The sequence below is a fragment of the Ovis canadensis genome, chromosome 3 (genome assembly GCF_042477335.2).
Source record: "Ovis canadensis isolate MfBH-ARS-UI-01 breed Bighorn chromosome 3, ARS-UI_OviCan_v2, whole genome shotgun sequence".
NCBI classification, from domain to species: Eukaryota; Metazoa; Chordata; class Mammalia; order Artiodactyla; family Bovidae; genus Ovis; species Ovis canadensis.
This window is the reverse complement of record NC_091247.1, coordinates 166272501-166293635: the sequence shown is the minus strand read 5'-3', so window position 1 is coordinate 166293635 and position 21135 is coordinate 166272501.

Here is a 21135-nt window from a genome sequence, read left to right as displayed (position 1 = left end):
GCCGATGGTGTAAAAAATCCTTGAGTGAGGAACAATTAATATAACAATATACCAAATATTGTTATACCTAAATAGACTATTGCAGGGCACAGACAGAATCTTGTGTGCACCAGGACCGAGGAAAAAGAAGCAGTGACCTCACAGGAAACTAACCCAGACTTGCCTGGGAGTGTCCAGGAGTCTCCAACAGAGGTGTGGGGGCAGTGAGTATAGCAGTACATGCATGGGATCTTATCTTCATTAACTAAACAGTAGTTTCAGTTCAGTTCAGTTCATTTCAGTCGCTCAGTCGTGCCCGACTCATTGCGATCCCATGAATCACAGCACACCAGGCCTCCCTGTCCATCACCATCTCCCGGAGTTCACTCAGACTCACATCCATCAAGTCAGTGATGCCATCCAGCCATCTCATCCTCGGTCGTCCCCTTTACCTCCTGCCCCCAATGCCTCCCAGCATCAGAGTCTTTTCCAAAGAGTCAGCTCTTCACATGAGGTGGCCAAAGTACTGGAGTTTCAGCTTTAGCATAATTCTTTCCAAAGAACAGCCAGGACTGATCTCAGTGAGAATGGACTGGTAGGATCTCGTTGCAGTCCAAGGGACTCTCAAGAGTCTTCTCCAACACCACAGTTCAAAAACATCAATTCTCGGCGCTCAGCTTTCTTCACAGTCCAACTCTCACATCCATACATGACTACTGGAAAAACCATAGCCTTGACTAGACGGACCTTTGTTGGTAAAGTAATGTCTCTGCTTTTGAATATGCTATCTAGGTTGGTCATAACTTTCCTTCCAAGGAGTAAGCGTCTTTTAATTTCATGGCTGCAGTCACCATCTGCAGTGATTTTGGAGCCCAGAAAAATAAAGTCTGACACTGTTTCCTCATCTATTTCCCATGGAGTGATGGGACCAGATGCCATGATCTTCGTTTTCTGAATGTTGAGCTTTAAGCCAACTTTTTCACTCTCCTCTTTCACTTTCATCAAGAGGCTTTTTAGTTCTTCTTCACTTTCTGCCATCAGGGTGGTATCATCTGCATATCTGAGGTTATTGATATTTCTCCCAGCAATCTTGATTCCAGCTTGTGTTTCTTCCAGCCCAGGCATTTCTCATAATGTACTCTGCATATAAGTTAAATAAGCAGAGTGACAATATACAGCCTTGACGTACTCCTTTTCCTATTCAGAATCAATCTGTTGTTCCATGTCCAGTTCTAACTGGTGCTTCCTGACTTGCATATAGGTTTCTCAAGAGGGAGGTCAGGTGGTCTGGCATTCCCATCTCTTTCAGAATTTTCCACAGTTGATTGTGATCTACACAGTCAAAGGCTTTGGCATAGTTAATAAAGCAGAAATAGATGTTTTTCTGGAACTCTCTTGCTTTTTCTATGATCCAACGGATGTTGGCAATTTGATCTCTAGCTCCTCTGCCTTTTCTAAAACCAGCTTGAACATCTGGAAGTTCACGATTTACGTATTGCTGAAGCCTGACTTGGAGAATTTTGAGCATTACTTTACTAGCGTGTGAGATGAGTGCAATTGTGCGATAGTTTGAGCATTCTTTGGCATTGCCTTTCTTTGGGATTGGAATGAAAACTGACCTTTTCCAGTCCTGTGGCCACTACTGAGTTTTCCAAATTTGCTGGCATATTGAGTGCAGCACTTTCATAGCATCATCTTTCACAATTTGAAATAGCTCAACTGGAATTCCATCACCTCCACTAGCTTTGTTTGTAGTGACACCTTCTAAGGCCCACTTGACTTCACATTCCAGGATGTCTGGCTCTAGGTGAGTGATCACACCATCAATATTATCTTGGTCATGAAGATCTTTTTTGTGCAGTTCTTCTGTGTATTCTTGCCACCTCTTCTTAATATCTTCTGCTTCTGTTAGGTCCATACCATTTCTGTCCTTTATTGAGCACATCTTTGCATGAAATGTTCCCTTGGTATCTCTAATTTTCTTGAAGAGATCTCTAGTCTTTCCCATTCTGTTGTTTTCCTCCATTTCTTTGCATTGGTCACTGAGGAAGGCTTTCTTATCTCTTCTTGCTATTCTTTGGAACTCTGCATTCAGATGCTTATATCTTTCCTTTTCTCCTTTGCTTTTTGCTTCTCTTCTTTTCACAGCTATTTGTAAGGCCTCCCCAGACAGCCATTTTGCTTTTTTGCATTTCTTTTCCATGGGGATGGTCTTGATCCCTGTCTCCTGTACAATGTTATGCGCCTCAGTCCATAGTCCATCAGACACTCTATCGATCAGATCTAGGCCCTTAAATCTATTTCTCACTTCCACTGTATAATCATAAGGGATTTGATTGAGGTCATACCTGAATGGTCTAGTGGTTTTCCCTACTTTCTTCAATTTAAGTCTGAATTTGGCAATAAGGTGCTCATGATCTGAGCCACAGTCAGCTCCCGGTCTTGTTGTTGCTGCCTATATAGAGCTTCTCCATCTTTGGCTGCCAAGAATATAATCAGTCTCATTTCGGTGTTGACCACCTGGTGATGTCCATGTGTAGAGTCTTCTCTTGTGTTGTTGGAAGAGGCTGTTTGCTATGACCAGTGCATTCTCTTGGCAAAACTCTATTAGCCTTTGCCCTGCTTCATTCCGTATTCCAAGGCCAAATTTGCCTGTTACTCAAGGTGTTTCTTGACTTCCTACTTTTGCAGTTCCCTATAATGAAAAGGACATCTTTTTTGGGTTGTTAGTTCTAAAAGTTCTTTATAGAACCAAACCACCATAGTTCGGCCCCAGGTAAATAGCAGGGAGGGAACACAGTTCCACCCATCAACGGAAAATTGGATTAAAGATTTACTGAGCATGGCCCTGCCCATCAGAACAAGACCCAGTTTCCCCCTCAGTCAGTCTCTCCCATCAGGAAGCTTCCATAAGCTTCTTATCCTTCTCCATTAGGGGCTTCCCTGGTGGCTCAGAGGTTAAAGTGTCTGCCTCCAATGTGGGAAACCTGGGTTCAATCCCTGGGTCGGGAAGATCCCCTGGAGAAGGAAATGGCAACCCACTCCAGTATTCTTGCCTGGAGAATCCCATGGACAGAGGAGATTGGTAGGCTACAGTCAACAGGGTCACAAAGAGTCAGACATGACTGAGTGACTTCACTTTTCACTTTCACCTTCTTATTAGAGGGCAGACAGACTGAAAACTATGGGCCAAAATATCGGCTCAATAAAGGATAGAAATGGTACCGAAGCAGAAGATATTAAGAAGAAGTGGCAAGAATACACAGAACAACTATGCAAAAAAGATCTTCATAACCCAGATAATAAAGATGGTGTGATCACTCACCTAGAGCCAGACATCCTGGAATTGAAGTCAAGTGGGCCTTAGGAAGCATCATTATGAACAAAGCAAGGGGAGGTGATGAAATTCCAGTTGATCTATTTCAAATTGTGAAAGATGATGCTGTGAAAGTGCTGCACTCAATATGCCAGCAAATTTGGAAAACTCAGCAGTGGCCACAGGACTGAAAAAGGTCAGTTTTCATTTCAATCCCGAAGAAAGGCAATGCCAAAGAATACTCAAACTACTGCACAATTGTACTCATCTCACTTGCTAGTAAAGGAAATGCTCAAAATTCTCTAAGCCAGGCTTCATCAGTACATTAACCATGAACTTCTAGATGTTCAAGCCGGTTTTAGGAAAGGCAAAGGAACCAGAGATCAAATTGCCAACATTTGCTGGATCATCAAAAAACGAAGAGAGTTTCAAAAAAACATCTATTTCTGCTTTATTGACTCTGCCAAAGCCTTTGACTGTGTGGATCACCACAAACTGTGGAAACTTCTGAAAGAGATGGGAATGCCAGACCACTTGACCTGCCTCTTGAGAAGTCTGTATGCAGGTCAGGAAGCAAAAGTTAGAACTGGACATGGAACAACAGACTGGTTCCAAATAGGAAAAGGAGTACGTCAAGGCTGTATATTGTCATCCTGCTTATTTAACTTATATGCAGAGTACGTCATGAGAAATGCTGGACTGGATGAGCACAAGTTGGAATCAAGATTGCTGGGAGAAATATCAATAACCTCAGATAAGCAGATATCACCCTTATGGCAGAAAGTGAAGAAGAAATAAAGAGCCTCTTGATGAAAGTGAAAGAGGAGAGTGAAAAAGTTGGCTTAAAGCTCAACATTCAGAAAACGAAGATCATGGCATCTTGTCACATCACTTCATGGGAAATAGATGGGGAAACAGTGGAAACAGTGACAGACTTTATTGTTTGGGGGGCTCCAAAATCACTTCAGGTGTGACTGCAGCCATGAAATTAAAAGATGCTTACTCCTTGGAACAAAAGTTATTACCAACCTAGACAGCATATTAAAAAGCAGAGATTACTTTGCAAACAAAGTCTGTCTAGTCAAGGCTATGGTTTTCCAGTAGCCATATATAATGTAAGAGTTGGACTGTAAAGAAAGCTGAGCACCGAAGACTTGATGCTTTGAACTGTGATTTTGGAGGAGACTTGAGAGTCCCTTGGACTGCAAGGAGATCCAACTGGTCCATCCTCAAGGAGATCAGTCCTGAATATTCATTGGAAGGACTGATGCTGAAGCTGAAACTCTAATACTTTGGCTACCTGATGTAAGAACTGACTCATTAGAAAAGCCCCTGATGCTAGGAAAGATATAAGGCAGGAGGAAAAGTGGATGACAGAGGATGAGATGGTTGGATGGCATCATGGACTCAATGAACATGAGTTTGAATAAACTCTGGAAGTTAGTGATGGACATTAAGCCTGGTACGCTGCGGTCCATGGGGTCACAAAGAGTTGGACATGACTGAGCGACTGATCCGAGCTGAACTGATACCTAATATAAAGACCCTGGGAGTTTGAGAAGCTCTGGGGCTGTTCTTGAGCAGTACTTCTTACTGACGTATTTTAGTCAGAGCCAGGAGGAACTGGGCTGACAGATGGTGATGAGACCATCCTGAAACACATTTCCTGTTTTTGTTTGTTTCAGTTCAGACATTGGGTTAGTTGCCACCAGATTTGTAGTTGTGATTATATTTCCTGAGTCATGGGATTTTCTAAGCCTCTGATAGCATCCCTCAGGGATGCAGAGGCGACGACCTGCTTCTGGAGTTATCAGTCATCCATTTCTAAGACTATTAGATTACCTAGATTCTCTGGTTAACCTCAGATATGAATATTACCAAAGCAGATAGAAACCTCACCTTCCATTTGTTGATGTGTCCACTAGCAAATCATTAAGAATTTTCACAGGAGTTTTAGTAAGGATACTGCTCTCTGCTTCTCTTCTTCCTCCTGCCATTTCACTCATCATCTTTTAATAGATTGTGTAATTTACTTATTTATTATGTTTTTAATCTATGTTCCCTCCACCCTTCTCCAGAAAGGCAGAGATCTTTCTGTTGCTTTTGTTCCCTGATGCGTCCCACACATCTAGAACGATGCCTGGCCTGAGTAGATATCCTCTAAATATTTTTGAAATGAGATAGTCACAGATTTAAACCTCAAAAGGATTAAACAATGTATGCTTTCCTTTGATTACAAATACATACACCAGTGACGTCCAGATCTCTGCCTCTCTTCACCTCTCGTTAGAACTCCGCCTCGATCTTTAGGCTCTTGTAAACAATTACAGGGCTTCCCAGGCGGTACAGTGGTAAAGAGTGCCTGCCAGTTCAGGAGATGCAGGAGATGACTGATTCAGACATGACTGAGCACACACACACACAGCCAGTTATTAAGCATTTCTGAAATTATTCTTTTAAGTGGTTGCTTATGTATATGCTCAGTTGCTTAGTTGTATCTGACTCTTTGCAACCCCAAGGGGCTGTAGTGTGCCAAGCTCCTCTGTCCATGGGATTTCTCAAGCAAGGATACTGGAATGTGTTGCGGTTTCCTACTCCAGGGGATCTTTCCGACCTAGGGATTGAACCCGAGTTTCCTGCATTGGCAGGTGGATTGTTTACCACTGTGCCACCTGGGAAGCGTATAACAATTGACTGGTACTCTAGAATTCAACTGTAGGGTTGTATACTTAAGAGCAAGATCATGCTATCACACAGCCGTGGTTCAGTTGAAGCCTAGTCATTGTGTAACTTTGGCTAAGTTGTTTAAATTCTCTTAAACTTAGTTCCTTCATCGGTAAAAGTGCTACCATAATATTTAATTATTGGGATGCCATGAAGTTTAAATGATCTTATTTGCACAGTTTAAGCTCTCAATGAGGGTAGCTGCAATGAGAAGGAATAATTATTCTGGTAGTTAGAATTCCTTTATCACCACATTTCTAAAAGTACTTTAGTACCTACATTTTAGTATGACCAATGTTACCCTATGGAAAATCAGTATAGCATTCGTTTTTCTCATATTTCCCACTAGCAATATCAGGAAGGAATGGCCCAGAATAAAAATATTACTCTTTATATGAATCAAGGTTCAGCTGGCCATTTCTTGCAAGTCATTAAGTGACTCACTTGAGAAAATCCCATCAACTATGATTTCTGCTGGAAGAGATGGAAAAGGTAGAGCATTTTCTTTTTCTACCATTTTTACATTTTAGGCAAATTCTTAAATGCATTCACATTTCTTGAGTAGAATTCATGGTAAATAACCAATTTCCTGACACATAGTTTTGATCATTTTAATCTCCCTGATTTGTTCTCAGAGTTAATTCTGAAGGCTTTACCTTCACTGGTGGGACCAGAATATGAAGACTCTGAGTGTTCTGTGAGTTGATACAAAAGTTCTAGGCTGCAAGCTGCCGACTGCTATTCATCTGTCTCTTAAGGAACCAGTAAGAACTCAAGTAAGAACTGTGGTAAGAACTAGTCAGAGGGTGTATGGAAGTGACTCCTTTGGTGCTGTCAGTAGCTGCTATGTGATTTGGACAAATCATTTCCCCTTTTTGAATTGTATGAAGTTTAATGTCCATTTAAAAATTATGTATTTATTATTATTATATTTTTGCCTATTCTGTGTCTTCATTGCCTCATGGGCTTTTCTCTAGTTGCAGCGAGCGGGGACTACTCAGTAGTTATGGTGCCTGGGCTTCTGGTTGCAGGGCCTCTTTTGTTGCGGAGCTTCTCTTATGGGCATAGGCTCTAGGGTGGGCGGGCTTCAGTAGTTGTCTCTGAGGGCCCAGTAGTTGTGGTTTCCCGGCTTTAGAGCACAGGTTCAATATACCTGTGGTGCTCTGCGGCATGTGCGATCTTCCCGGATCAGGGATAGAACCCTTGTCTCCTGCATCGGCGGGCTGATTCTTTACCACTGAGCCACCAGGGAGGCCCTAATGTCCTTTTAAAGTAAACAGTGCTGTCCTATGAAGGTAGTGTTACTGCCTTTTTGAAAACTGAATTCTTTCACAATGATAATCTTGGATATGCAGGGACTTTGATTCTAAACAGTCTGGCAAAATGCATAGTTTGATAAGCCCTTATTTACACAAAGATCTTCCCTGATAGCTCAGTCGGTAAAGAATCTGCCTGCAATGCAGGAGACCCTGGTTCCATTCCTGGATCAGGAAGATCACTGAAGGAGGGATAGGCTACCCACTCCAATATTCTTGAGTTTCCTTGTGGCTCAGCTGGTAAAGACTTGGTCGCAATGCGGGAGACCTGGGTTCGATCCCTGGGTTGGGAAGATCTCCTGGAGAAGGGAGGGGCTACCCACTCCAGTATTCTGGCCTGGAGAATTCCATGGACTGTATAGCCCATGAGGTCACAAAGAGTCGGACTTGACTGGGAAACTTTCACTTTCAAGGTAAAAGGTCAGTGGAGTTTTTTAAACTTCAGTGACATTTGATAAACTCCCCAAATTAAGAAGGAGATAGCCAGGGAATCATTTAATAAAAGTTGAGAAAAATTAGATCATGTGATGGCATTTTCTCCACACTGTCCCCTTTAGCAGAATCTGATGTATTATGATCCTGGCTTCACTTTGTTCTTTCTCAGTTGTCCACGGTTACAGGTTCATTCTGTTAATTAGGTATAACAGGCATGTGAATTAGGCCCTGAGTTTTTTTAAGGCCCTTTGAAAATATGTGAGGAACCCTGGAAACAAATGAGATTCTACAAAATCTTGAAAAAGAAAACCATAAAACTAACATTGATAAATGTTTAATTAAATGTCTGTAGAATATAATAAGTTGGCCTCATTAATTGTTAAAATTAGTGTTCATAAAATTTTCATGTTTGAAACTATCTGCAGTTTAGATTTCCCTTTTTAAAAAGAATTCCTGAATATGCAAGTTGCTTATAAAAATATAACAAATCACAAATTCACTGAAATGCTTAGCCAAAGAATTTCAGAAGCAAAACTGAAAAAATCCTTCGTGATTTTGTACTAACAAAAAATCATATTTATGTGTTCTGTGAGTATATTGTAGCATATTGTATAGTAACTAGAATAATAATAATGAATGTTTATGGAATGTTCATTATGTGCCAGATATTATTCTAAGTGGTTGTCAGTTATGTTTGTACCATTTATTTTTTCCTTTCTCTCCCTCTGCTTGCATGCGTGCTTGCCAAGTCACTTCAGTTATGTCTGACTCTTTGTGACCCTATGGACTGTAGTCCACAAGGCTGCTCCTTCTATGGAATGCTCCAGACAAGAATACTGGAGTGGGTGGTCATTTCCTTCTCTAGAAATTCTCCTTAAATTTGTCTATTTTTCTCTCCACTGACACTGGTCTTGTCCCCCCCGCTCCCAATCTAGAATCTTACTGTCTCTTAACTAAACTACTGCGAAAGTCCTCTTGCCTCCCCACACGTCCCCGACGTTCAGTATCCAGAGGAAGCCTGTTTAACACTCTTCCGTGTCTCCTATTGCTTCAATAAGAGTATAAAATCCTGAATGTAACCTACAAATCTGAATCATTGTATAAGCAGCCTTGTCCCAGGGCCTCCTCTTTATGCTCTGGTCAGAGATATTGGACATACCATGTGGCCTTCTACCTTGGGGACTGGGAGAGATGGCATGAGCATTGCCCAGGAGGTGTTGGGGCATAGAGAAAGACCTATATAAGACGTAGGTTACTATTGAGGAGAGGTTAACAATTGGAGAGGGATGGAAGAAACACACATTTATGGAGACATGATGATACATGCGAGTCCTGGCTAAGTGCTTTACATACACAGTCTCATCAGATAATACACAGAACAGTCTGTGAGGCTGCCATAATTTTGGAGTGAATAAAAGAAGAAACTGACACTCTGAGAGGCTGAGTTGCCAGGACAGCACAGCTTGTGAATATCAGCATTGGGATTTGGAACTGGACTCCAAAGGTAATGTTTTTTTCCACTTGCTACACCACCTACCTTGTTATTTGACCACCTTTCTAACCCCAGGCTCTTTAAGACAGCAAATAACTTACCCAATAAATGTTGGGTGAATTGAACGCCAGGGTAAATCATCTTGAGCTTAAGGACTTCTTTGAAGCAAACCACCCCACTTGGTCCTGGAAGCTGAGTTGGTTCTTGTGGAAGCTAAGTGAACTTTTCCCCCATAGATCTACATTCATACTGTATTCTGGAGGTCTGAGACTATATTAGCTGTTTACCATGACAGTTAACCTGACTTTCATATTTCTATATACACAGATTCTTTCAGCATGACTCCTTTGAAGCACGGTGCTCTCAAATGTGAAATTTAGCAATTTCCCGAGTATAATGGCACAGTATTTTTGTGACTTTTGAAAGTACCTGGATACGTTCTTCTGGTTTTTATTAGCACATACATATAAATATTTTAAAAAGTTCACTAGAGCGAGGCAGGTGACCACTTGGAGGTTTGCCCAGCGGCTGCTTACAACTCACCACTAGATATTTCATGCCAAAAGTTCCTTCTCTTGGCCAAGAAGCAGATGAGCCTCTAGATGATTACCATGTGTGTGAGAGGTAGATGTCAGGCCTCCATCAGAATTCCTCAGGAGCTCATCCATAATTCCATCTTTCTTTGTTACTTTCCCTACTCTTGGTTTAAAAATATCTGTTTAAGAGATGTTACAAAGGCTTGTGATATTTTTAGATCAACTCTGAGTAAAATAGACATAAGGACAGCTTCAAACTGTCTTGCCATTGTTTCCTGAACCTTTTTTCATTTTCTAATTTTGGGCTACACTGAGAGACTTGAGGGATCTTAGTTCTTCAACCAGGAATCGAACCTGCACCCTTGGCAGTGAAAGCATGGAGTCCTCACCACCGGCCTGCCAGGGAATTCCCTATTTCTTGAATACTTAAAGCTATCAACTAAGAATGCTTATTTTCACAAGCTACTATTTTTTAACCTCCCTATCAAAAATTTTCAATACTTTTCATTATATTTAATTTCCCAAAAGTCAAAGCTGGCACATTTCTTGTATCTGATTAAATGGGAGGGAGATGAGACTACTCAGGATGGAAGCGTACACACGTAGGTGATCAACCCCAGGTAATCTGCACTTTGCTTTTAAGTATGCCCCCTCCTCCCCCAACCCCGCCCCTGACACACATGCAAACTGAGTCAGGTATTGAAAGAACTTTTAGCTCACAACAGATGATGGCCCCAAAGTGGGCTCCTCTGGGATGCGCAGGAGTCATTAAGTGGAAGCTCAGGTTATATTGCATAAGTCAGATAACATTCATGTTCTCAGTACTACAGTGTGTGGTATTTTCTGGGCGAGTGCCTGTTGTCAAAGGGAGCAGGGAGCTGGAGAGGGGAGTCAGGAATTCAGAACTGCTGGATGGAGTTCTATTCCTGCAGCTCTCTGTGTGTGACCTTGACCAAGTTTTGTAACCTCCTCAATCTCAGGATTTTCAGCCATCATTAGTAATCCTAACACTTTCTGTACAGTTGCTGTAAAGAAGAAAATAAAGTGTGTGTATTAGTATTTTTAGGGCTTTCATAAAAAGTAACCATAAACTCGAGGGCTTAAAACAACAGAGATCTATTCTCCCCCAGTTCTAGAGACTAGAAATCTGAAATCAAGGTGCTGGTAGGGTCGTACTCCCTCCGAACACTCTAGGAAAGAATCTTTTCTTGCCTCTTCTAGCTTCTGGTGGTTACCAGTAATCTTTGGCATGCCTTTGGTTACATAACATCAATCTCTGCCTGTCTCCGCATGGCCTTCTTCCCTCTGTATCTGTGTGTCTCAAATCTTTCTCTCCTTATAAGGGCATGGCCACTGGATTTTGAGCCGACTAGTCCAGCATGACCTCATGTTAACTTGAATATATCTGTGAAGGCACTATTTCCAGTTAAAGTCATGATCACATGTGCTGGGATTTAGAACTTCAACATAGCTTTTTTGAGGGGGACATTGTTTAACCCACAACAGTAGGCAAAATGTTTAGCACTCTGACTGTGTATATACACATTTAGTAGCCCAGTACATTTTCAATTTTAAATGTGTGAAAAATACATCTTGCTATTGAGATGCTTCCTTTTGGTCCCATAGAAGCCATGTCTGTGAGCTTCAGTTTATTATTTTTCTTGTTTATATTCTCTGCTTTTGGAGAGTCATAGATTCTTCCTTTTGAGACCCCAAAGATCATTTAGTACAACTATTCCATCTAGCTGGTTTTGAAATTTATTCTAGAGCAGGGGTCCCCAACCTATGAGCGCTAATGCCTGATGATCTGGGGGGTGGAGCTGATGTAATGATAATAGAAATAAAGTGGACAGTAAGCGCAATATGCTTGAATCATCCCAAAACTATCCCCTCACCCCAATCTGTGGAAAAGTTGTTTTCCATGAGACAGGTCCCCGGTGCCAAAAAGTCTGGGGCCCATTGTAGAGCATCTTGTAGTCCCTGTTGTTATTGCTCCAGGACAGGAATCTAAGGGTCATGCAAAGACTCTGTTTCACCTCCTGATTATCAGTAAGTTCTACATCTTAAGTCAACTTCTATCTCCTTAAAGTTTAGTCACCAGTCCTATAGGAGAAAGTCTAATTCCTCTTCCCTATCTTAGCTGTTCATATATTCCAGATCAAGAATCATATTTAATCCTTCAATCAAAAAATAAATTAAAAAAAAAGAAAATGAAAAGACAAAAAAAAAAAAAAAAAGGAAAAACCTTCCAAATCTGAGAATTATTAAAAAGTGAGAAAAATCCCTTAATGGCAACATTACCCACTGTACAGAAAAGACTCTGTGGCAGAGAAAATTGGCAGTGTTCTGATGATCAGACTGAACAGCTAAAAGACTCCGATTCAAACTACTTTTCAGGTAATAAAGCTAATGATTTTTCTCACAAACTGCTGCAATAGCCATATTTCTGTTTTGTTAAGATGTCTATTCTCTATTGGACTAGTGGTTTGCCATACTTTCTTCAATTTAAGTCTGAACTTGGCAATAAGGAGCTCATGATCTGAGTCACAGTCAGCTCCCAGTCTTGTTTCTGCTGACTGTATAGAGCCTCTCCATCTTTGGCAGCAAAGAATACAAGCAATCTGATTTCGGTGTTGACCATCTGGTGACGTCCATGTGTAGAGTCAACTCTTGTGTTGTTGGAAGAGGGTGTTTGCTATGATCAGTGTGTTCTCTTGGCAAAACTCTTGGAGCCTTTGTCCTGCTTCATTCTGTACTTCAAGGCCAGATTTGCCTGTTACTCCAGGTATTTCTTTTTTTTAAATATAAATTTATTTATTTTAATTGGAGGTTAATTACTCCAGTCCCCTTGAAGATAGTAGGAAAACCACAAGACCATTCAGGTGTGACCTAAATCAAATCCCTTAAGATTATACAGTGGAAGTGACAAATAGATTCAAGGGATTAGATCTGATAGACAGAGTGCCTGAAGAACTATGGGGGGAGGTATGTGACATTGTACAGGAGGCAGTGATCAAGACCATCCCCAAGAAAAAGAAATACAAAAAGGCAAAATGGGTGTCTGAGGAGGCCTTACAAATAGCTGTGAAAAGAAGAGAGGCAAAAGGCAAAGGAGAAAAGGAAAGAAATAAGCATCTGAATGCAGAGTTCCAAAAAATAGCAAGGAGAGATAAAAAAGAGTTACTCAGTGACCAATGCAAAGAAATAGAGGGAAACAATAGAATGGGAGAGACTAGAGATCTCTTCAAGAAAATTAGAGATACCAAGGGAACATTTCATGCAAAGATGGGCACAATAAAGGACAGAAATGGTATGGACCTAACAGAAGCAGAAGATATTAAGAAAAAGTGGCAAGAATACACAGAACAACTATACAAAAAAGATCTTCATGACCCAGATAATAACGATGGTGTGATCACTCACCTAGAAGCAGACATGCTGGAATGTGAAGTCAAGTGGACCTTAGGAAGTATCACTATGAAAAAAGCTAGTAGAGGTGATGGAATTTCAGTTGAGCTATTTCAAATCCTAAAAGATGATGCTGTGAAAGTGCTGCACTCAATATGCCAGCAAATTTGGAAAACTCACCAGTAGCCACAGGACTGGAAAAGTTCAGTTTTCATTCCAATCCCAAAGAGAGGCAATGGCAAAGAAAGCTCAAACTACTGCACAATTGCACTCATCTCACACACTAGCAAAGTAATGCTCAAAATTCTTCAAGCCAGGCTTCAGCAGTATGTAGACTGTGAACTTCCAGATGTTCAATCTGGATTTAGAAAAGCCAGAGGAACTAGAGATCAAATCACCAACAACTGCTGGATCATTGAAAAAGCAAGAGAGTTCCAGAAAAACATCTACTTCTGCTTTATTGATTATGCCAAAGCCTTTGACTGTGTGAATCACTACAAACTGTGGAAAATTCTTCAAGAGATGGGAATACCAGAGCCCCTGACCTGCCTCCCGAGAAACCTGTATGTAAGTCAGGAAGCAACAGTTAGAACTGGAAATGGAACAGCAGACTGGTTTCAAATCGGGAAAGGAGTACGTCAAGGCTGTATATTGTCACCCTGCTTATTTAACTTATATGCAGAGTACATCATGAGAAATGCTGGACTGGATGAAGCACAAACTAGAATCAAGATTGCCCAGGGAAATATCAATAACTTAAGATATGCAGATGATACCACCTTTATGGCAGAAATCAAAGAAGAACTAAAGAACCTCTTGATGAAAGTGAAAGAGGAGAGTGAAAAAGTTGGGTTAAAGCTCAACATTCAGAAAACTAAGATCATGGCATCCAGTCCCATCACTTATGGCACTTAGTTGGGGAAACAGTGGAAACAGTGACAGACTTTATTTTCTTGGGCTCCCAAATCCCTGCAAATGGTGACTGCAGCCATGAAATTAAAAGATATTTGCTCCTTGGAAGAAAAGTTATGACCAACCTAGACAGCATATTAAAAAGCAGAGACATTGCTTTGCCAACAAAGGTCTGTCTAGTCAAAGCTATGGTTTTCCCAGTTGTCATGTGGGTGTGAGAGTTGAACTATAAAGCTGAGCACTGAAGAATTGATGCTTTTGAACTGTGGTGTTGTGGAAGACTCTTGTGAGTCCCTCGGACGACAAGGAGATCCAACCAGTCCATCCTAAAGGAAATCAGTCCTGAATGTTCATTGGAAGAACTAATGCTGATGCAGAAATTTCAATATTTTGGCCACCTGATTTGAAAAGACCCAGATGCTGGGAAAGATTGAAGGTGGGAGAAGTGGATGACAGAGGATGAGACGGCTAGATGGCATCACTGACTCAATGGACGTGAGTTTGAGTAAACCCCGGGGGGGTTGGTGATGGACAGGGAGGCCTGGCATCCTGTGGTCCATGGGGGTCACAAAGAGTAGGACATGACCAAACAACTGAATTGAACTGTTCTCTATACTTGACTGAAAATGCGCAGACTTATTTTTGGTCCATCATAATTATAAATAATGTGTGTGTGTATGGAACCATAGTTTTCAAATTTTTTGTATTTTATTCCTTTTCTCTGTGGTTCATACTAATATTTTCACCAGTTTACAGAAAAGAAAACTGAAACCCAGTATGGCTAAGTGACTAATTCAGTCATATGGCTATGGGGAACTAGGATTCAAATGCTGGTATTTGACCTCAAGAATCTGTTCTGATAACCACTATCATGCTCAGTTGCTTCAGTCATGTCCAACTCTTTGTGACCTCATGGACTGTAGCCCGCCAGGCTCCTCTGTCCATGGGATTCTCCAGGCAAGAATACTGGAGTGGGTTGCCATGCCCTCCTCCAGGGGATCTTCCCGACCCAGGGACTGAATCTGAGTCTGCTGTGTCTCCTGCATTGCATGTGGATTCTTTACCACTGAGCTGCCAGGGAAGCCCCATAACCACTATGGTAAACTGATATTCCGAAAACATTCATGAACATGTAAAGTGGACTACAAAACATATTCCAACAGAATGCATCTTGCATGGAAATGGAATGGTGAATAATTAGAAACAAGCAAGGGTTAGCTAGTTTTTGGAGTTTACACTTACTTGGTTGTTTTAGTTTAGACTTTAAATTAGACATTGAATTAAATTATCAAATTAAATATTGGAAAGCCATATTTGGATAAGTATGAAACGTATTTACTAGGAAATTACTAGGAAATCTTGATTACATTCCATGAGTTTTGTGCAGTTTAAGGAAGTCTTTGTAGTTGGTTTGAGCTGTAAAAACTATTATTCTTTCTTTGTGCCCTCTTAGAAGAAAAATTAAGAAGCACCATTTTTTAATAACAGAAATTATATTCTACTAGTATGAAAGATTTGTTTTATCCTTTGATTATTAGAGGATTTACTTCTCCAGTAAAACAAAATATCCACAGTTTGTGTGAAATTCCCTTCTCACTTTTGACAGTTTAATACCCACAGTCAGGTCACATATATACTGTAAATTACAATGAATTTCTAACTTCTGCATCATACTGGTTTGAAAAGGAAAACTTTTGATAAAACTGGGCATCTCCCAAATTCTTCCAGTGTTTACTTGCCTAACCTTGCTCTTTCAGGTCACCAATACTTTGGGTGACATTGATAGATGAAGTAGCAGGTGATTCCCAGGGATGGATATCTTGTTCCAAATCTAATTGATTGTGGCACAAGTCTTTCATGTTTTTGTCCCATGACCAAGTGAGAGGTAAGGGGATTATACCCTCTGCTCTCACAACATGTGAAAATCGGTGTTTGAGGAACCCTCCACAATGGAGGTGGCTGGATAGATAGGGACTGAATATAGGATTGTTTATTTCTCCCTTTTAATTTTTGTACTTTTGCTAAAGAATACAAATTAGATATGAAGTTAGTGCAGCACAGTATATGCTGTAGGGAAGGGGCACATGATTATGAGCATGGGGTCTAGAGTCAGATTCCTCAGAGTCAAATACATCCTTCACTGCTTCATAGCTATGTGTCCATAAGCAGGTTATTTAAAAACCCTGGGATTTGGTTTCCTCATATACAGAACAGGAATAACACCAATAGCCATTTCATGGTTTATTATTAGAATTGTCAGTTAATCCTTGTAAAATACTGAGAATAGTAACTTACAAATAGTAAGTGCTCAATGAATGTTAGTGATTACCATTCATATCAATGAAGGATGTTATTATTTTAACTTCCATTTATGACGGGTAAAGTGAAAGTGAAGTCGCTCAGCCATGTCCGACTCTTTGCAACCCCATGGACTGTAGCCTATCAGGGTCCTCTGTCCATGGGGTTTTCCAGGCAAGAGTGCTGGAGTGGATTGCCATTTCCTTCTCCAGGGGATCTTCCTGACCCAGGAATCGAATCTGGGTCTCCTGCATTGCAGGCAGACACTTTACCGTCTGAGCCACTAGGGAAGCCCTTATGACTGGTAAACCCCTACTAATTCTTGGATATCCCATAATCCACCTCCCCACCCAGAGTCTTCTCTGATAGCCATTTGCTCCTCTTTGGAACTTTCATATTGAATTACCCACCACTTTCCAAGAATATGCTTGTATGTTTTTCTTCTGCATTCACTTTTGCAGTCTCAGATATCAGAACCTATTTAATTTGGGAAGAATGCACAGCATAGCACCCAGTATATTAGACACCTGTGATTAGTAAATAAATAAAAATTGAGAGTGTGCTGTGATACAACATGGCCTTTGCTGTGTTTATCGTCTACTCAAGGTTCTAAGTGTACTACCAAGATGCAGTTCATTGCCAGAATCTATTATTGTCAAGAGGGAGGCATCTGAACCACCCTAAAGAAGAAGATCAAAATCTCAGTAGCTTTAGATTATACTTATTGTAGGCAGAATGTTAGGAGGCCATAAAAATTACAGAAATCATCCCTGGTTTCTCAGCCTCTGATCTCAATCCTTTATAATAATTTATATTTCTTGCTAATAGGCTATTCTTTCTAAAACACTACTTTCAAAATTTTTCCTTCTCCAGAACCAAAGTGTTACCTAATAAATGTTAAGTTTTTGAGTGGTTATTAAGAAGCGGGTACCGTGCCAAGCACTTCCATGCATTATCTCACATAATAAATGCATATTTATTATAATATTATTCTGTTTGAAAGGAAGTTCAATGAGAAGAGGACCCTTGCCTTTTGAAGTGAAAGAGTAAACTACTTGTAGATTAACGCCTGATTGATGCTCTCAACATGTTGAGTGAATGAGTTTGTTATCATTATTCTTGTTTTATAATTACTGAAAAGAACAGAGAAATAAAGCCAGAAAATAAAAGACAGATCTAGGGTTTTGATACATGTAGTCTGGCTACCTTTAGGTACAGGATAGGACGCTAGAAGATTAATCTCCATATTTTTCCGTCTAGCATTCAAGGAACAGCAAATCCCGGGCCACCAGAAATTTGATACAGGCTGCTTTTCTCCACTGTACATTGAACTTGCCATGCTCATTTACAATGGCACAGTATTTGCCCTCCCTATCCTGTCTTTGTTTTCCTACTTGTGTTGTATGTATTTAGTTTGTCCCTCCAAATAGACCTTTGTTCTTAAAAGGCAATGTGTCTGACTATTCTTTATAATTTCTCATTTGCTTGATTCAAGTAGTTGAGCTTTATATTTAAGAAACATTAAATATTCATCAGCTCAATAAATATTTATTGAGCACCTAGTATATGTGCTTTTAGATACAGAGATGAAACAATACTCATGAAAGACAAGGCCCTTTTTTCAAGAAACTTATATTGGAAGGCAGAAGATAAATAAGTAATAAACAAATATAATAAGACATAAATGAAGATAAGTACAATGAAGAAAATAAAGCTGAAGTTGGAGGTGACGTGTGATGGGAGATGGCAATGTGAGTCTGATAGTGATGCTGGTGGGGGTAGTGGTGTGGTGAGGAAAAGCATCTCCAAGAAGGTAGTGCTTGAGGTGGGTTGGCAAGACCTGAAAGCAGGAGGCAGCATTGAGACATTATGGGGCATAGTGATCTGGTCAGAGGCAATGGTAAGTGGGAAAATGAGAATAAGCTTGGCAAGTCTGAGGATAAAGAAGGATGACCTGCATGCTCTGAGCCTGTTGTGACTAGAAGGACAGACATAGGCAGTGGCCAGATTAAGAGGTACCTTGTTGACCCGAGAAAGAAGCTTTGAGTTTATTTAAAGGGCAATAGAACCAATCAGAAGGATATTAAACAGCAGAGAGGAATATATGCTTTATATTTTAAAAGATCATAATATTAAAAACATAACTGTGTGTGGAGCAACAGGAACTCTCATTCATTGCTGGTGGGAATGCAAAATGTCACGGCCAGTTTGAAGGCAGTTTGGCAGTTTCTTATAAAACTAAACATATTCTTATCATACTATCTAGCCATCACACTCCTTGGTATTTTTACTCAAAGGCGTTGAAAACTTACATCCATACAAAACACTGCACACAAATGTTTATAGCAGCTTTATGCATAGTTGCCAGAACTTGGGGGCAGCCAAGATGTCCTTCCGGAGGTAGAATGGATAAATAATCTGTGGTACTTCCAGACAGTGGTTTATTACCCAGCATTAAAAAGAAATGAGCTATCAAACCATGAAAAGTCATGGAGAAACCTTAAATACCTATTACTAAGTGAAAGAAGTCAGTCTGAAAAGTTGATTCTAACTACATGAGAATCTGGAATAAGCAAAACTCAGTTCAGTTCAGTTCAGTCACTCAGTCATGTCCGACTCTTTGCGACCCCATGAATCGCAGCTATGGAGAAGCAAAAAGACCAGTGGTTGCCAGGAGTCAGGAGTGGAGGGAAGGATGAATACGTGGAGCACAGAGGATCTGGGGGCAGTAAACATACTGTGTATGATACTAATGGTGGATACATGTCATTAAACATTCGTCCAAACTCATTGAACCTACAACAGCAAAAGTGAACTCTCATGTAAACTATGTCCCTTGGGTGATGATGTTGTGTTAAGGTAGGTTCATCCCTGGTAACAGTGTAACACTCTGGTGGGGAATGTTGAGAATGGGAGTGGCTAGGCATACATGGGAGTAGGAGATATATGGGAATCTCTGTATGTTCTTCTCAATTTTGCCATGCACCTAAAACAACTCTAAAAATTTAAAGTCTTAAACTTCTTGTAGTAGAATACGAGGGGTGTAATAGAGAATTATTAGTAATTTTTTTGCACTCCGGAAGAGAGATGGCATACCAGGCAAGAAGTGATAGAGATGTGTGTGCATGCATGCTCAGTTGCTTCAGTCATGTCCTCTGTCCATGGGATTCTCCAGGCAAGAATACTGGAGGAGGAAATCCAAAAAATCAAACAGGATGTGCTGAAGAGGAAGAGCCAATAGAATTTACTGATGAATTGTATATGAAGGATGATGAAAAGAGAAGAATTATAGATAATTCTTAGGTTTTTGGCATGAGATCTGGGTAGACAGTGGAGCCATTTATTGAGGAAAGGATGCCTTGGGACAGAGGATAAAGAAATTAATAGGTGGATCAAGGTATTAAAGAGACAGATCATAAGTATTCATTTAGTTCCTTACTTATTCACCACCTTGATCCACAGAGGATTTGAATCATCTTACGGTAGGAACACATATTTATAATAATGATAAAGTAGTCATAGAAAATAAGGAGGAAGGGAAACATAAGCAGAAGTAGAAAGTCAAGTGTAGAAAAGATATATGCAGGTGATTAGATTCTAAAATAGTTACTATTATTCAGTCTTGGATTTGGCTCTGAGGGAAAAGGGAGTCTTGATCAGTGAGTTAATTTTTATTATCAGTTCAGAGGAAGCATAACCATGCCTCAGGAGAGGCAAACTTTTTCAGGCTTTGCTTTTGCAAAGAAAGTCTTCACAGTGAAGCTCAGAGGAGGCTGAAGTGAAGAATACAATGTGAGACTTCTGATTCAGTTTCAGCTAAGAGCCTTCTTTGGAAACGCCTGAACAGACATAAAATACCTGAGAGTCATTCAAAGAAGTCAAAATTTTGAATAACACTTATTCCTGAGGATTTCCTGCTTTTTATGGTTTCTAGGTTCAAATTCTCCCAAGGTCTCTCCTGAATGATACTAACAGTCTTCAGTACAGAGACCCAGCTTCCCATCTCCTATTTGGATTTAGCCATTATTTTTCACTGAACTCACCTGCCAGTGCAGGAGGCATAAGAGACATGGGTTTGATCCCTGGGTCAGGAAGATCCCCTGGAGAAAGTCCTGGCAACCCACTCTAGTATTTTTACCTGGAGAATCCCATGGACAGAGGAGCCTGGTGGCTACAGTCGCAAAGAGACTGAAGCAATTTAGCAAGACTGATAGTCTATGCTCCCTTCCTGCTTCCTGTGTAATGTTAAAAGTTTTGGTTTATTCTATTAAAGTTCAGAATGATTTGGAATCTTAACGTCAAACTACTTCTACTGTTTTTTTCCTTCTTCAGTATTTTATTTCCAAAAAACCTACAATTCTTCCCATGTATCATCAGAGACAGGTTCTAAGCAGCACCATACGAAGTGGTATTTGTTGATAAAAGCATACAGTTCTACAATACTACATAGACTAGGTTATCTTGAACTTTGGGCAATGTCTCAAGACACACATGCTTATTTAAACATCTGGCTCATCTGCTAATTAACAAGATTGGAGAGGGGTGTTCAGGTCTCTGTTCCTCTGTGATGAATCTGTGCATACGTTTCATCTGCAATCTGTATTTAAGGATAAAATCAGTAACAATTTGAACATGACAGTCTCTCCTTAAAACATAGATGTAGAAAGATAACTTTACAGCAAAGAAATCTGCTCTAAGTTCTATTGAAATTGCTTATTT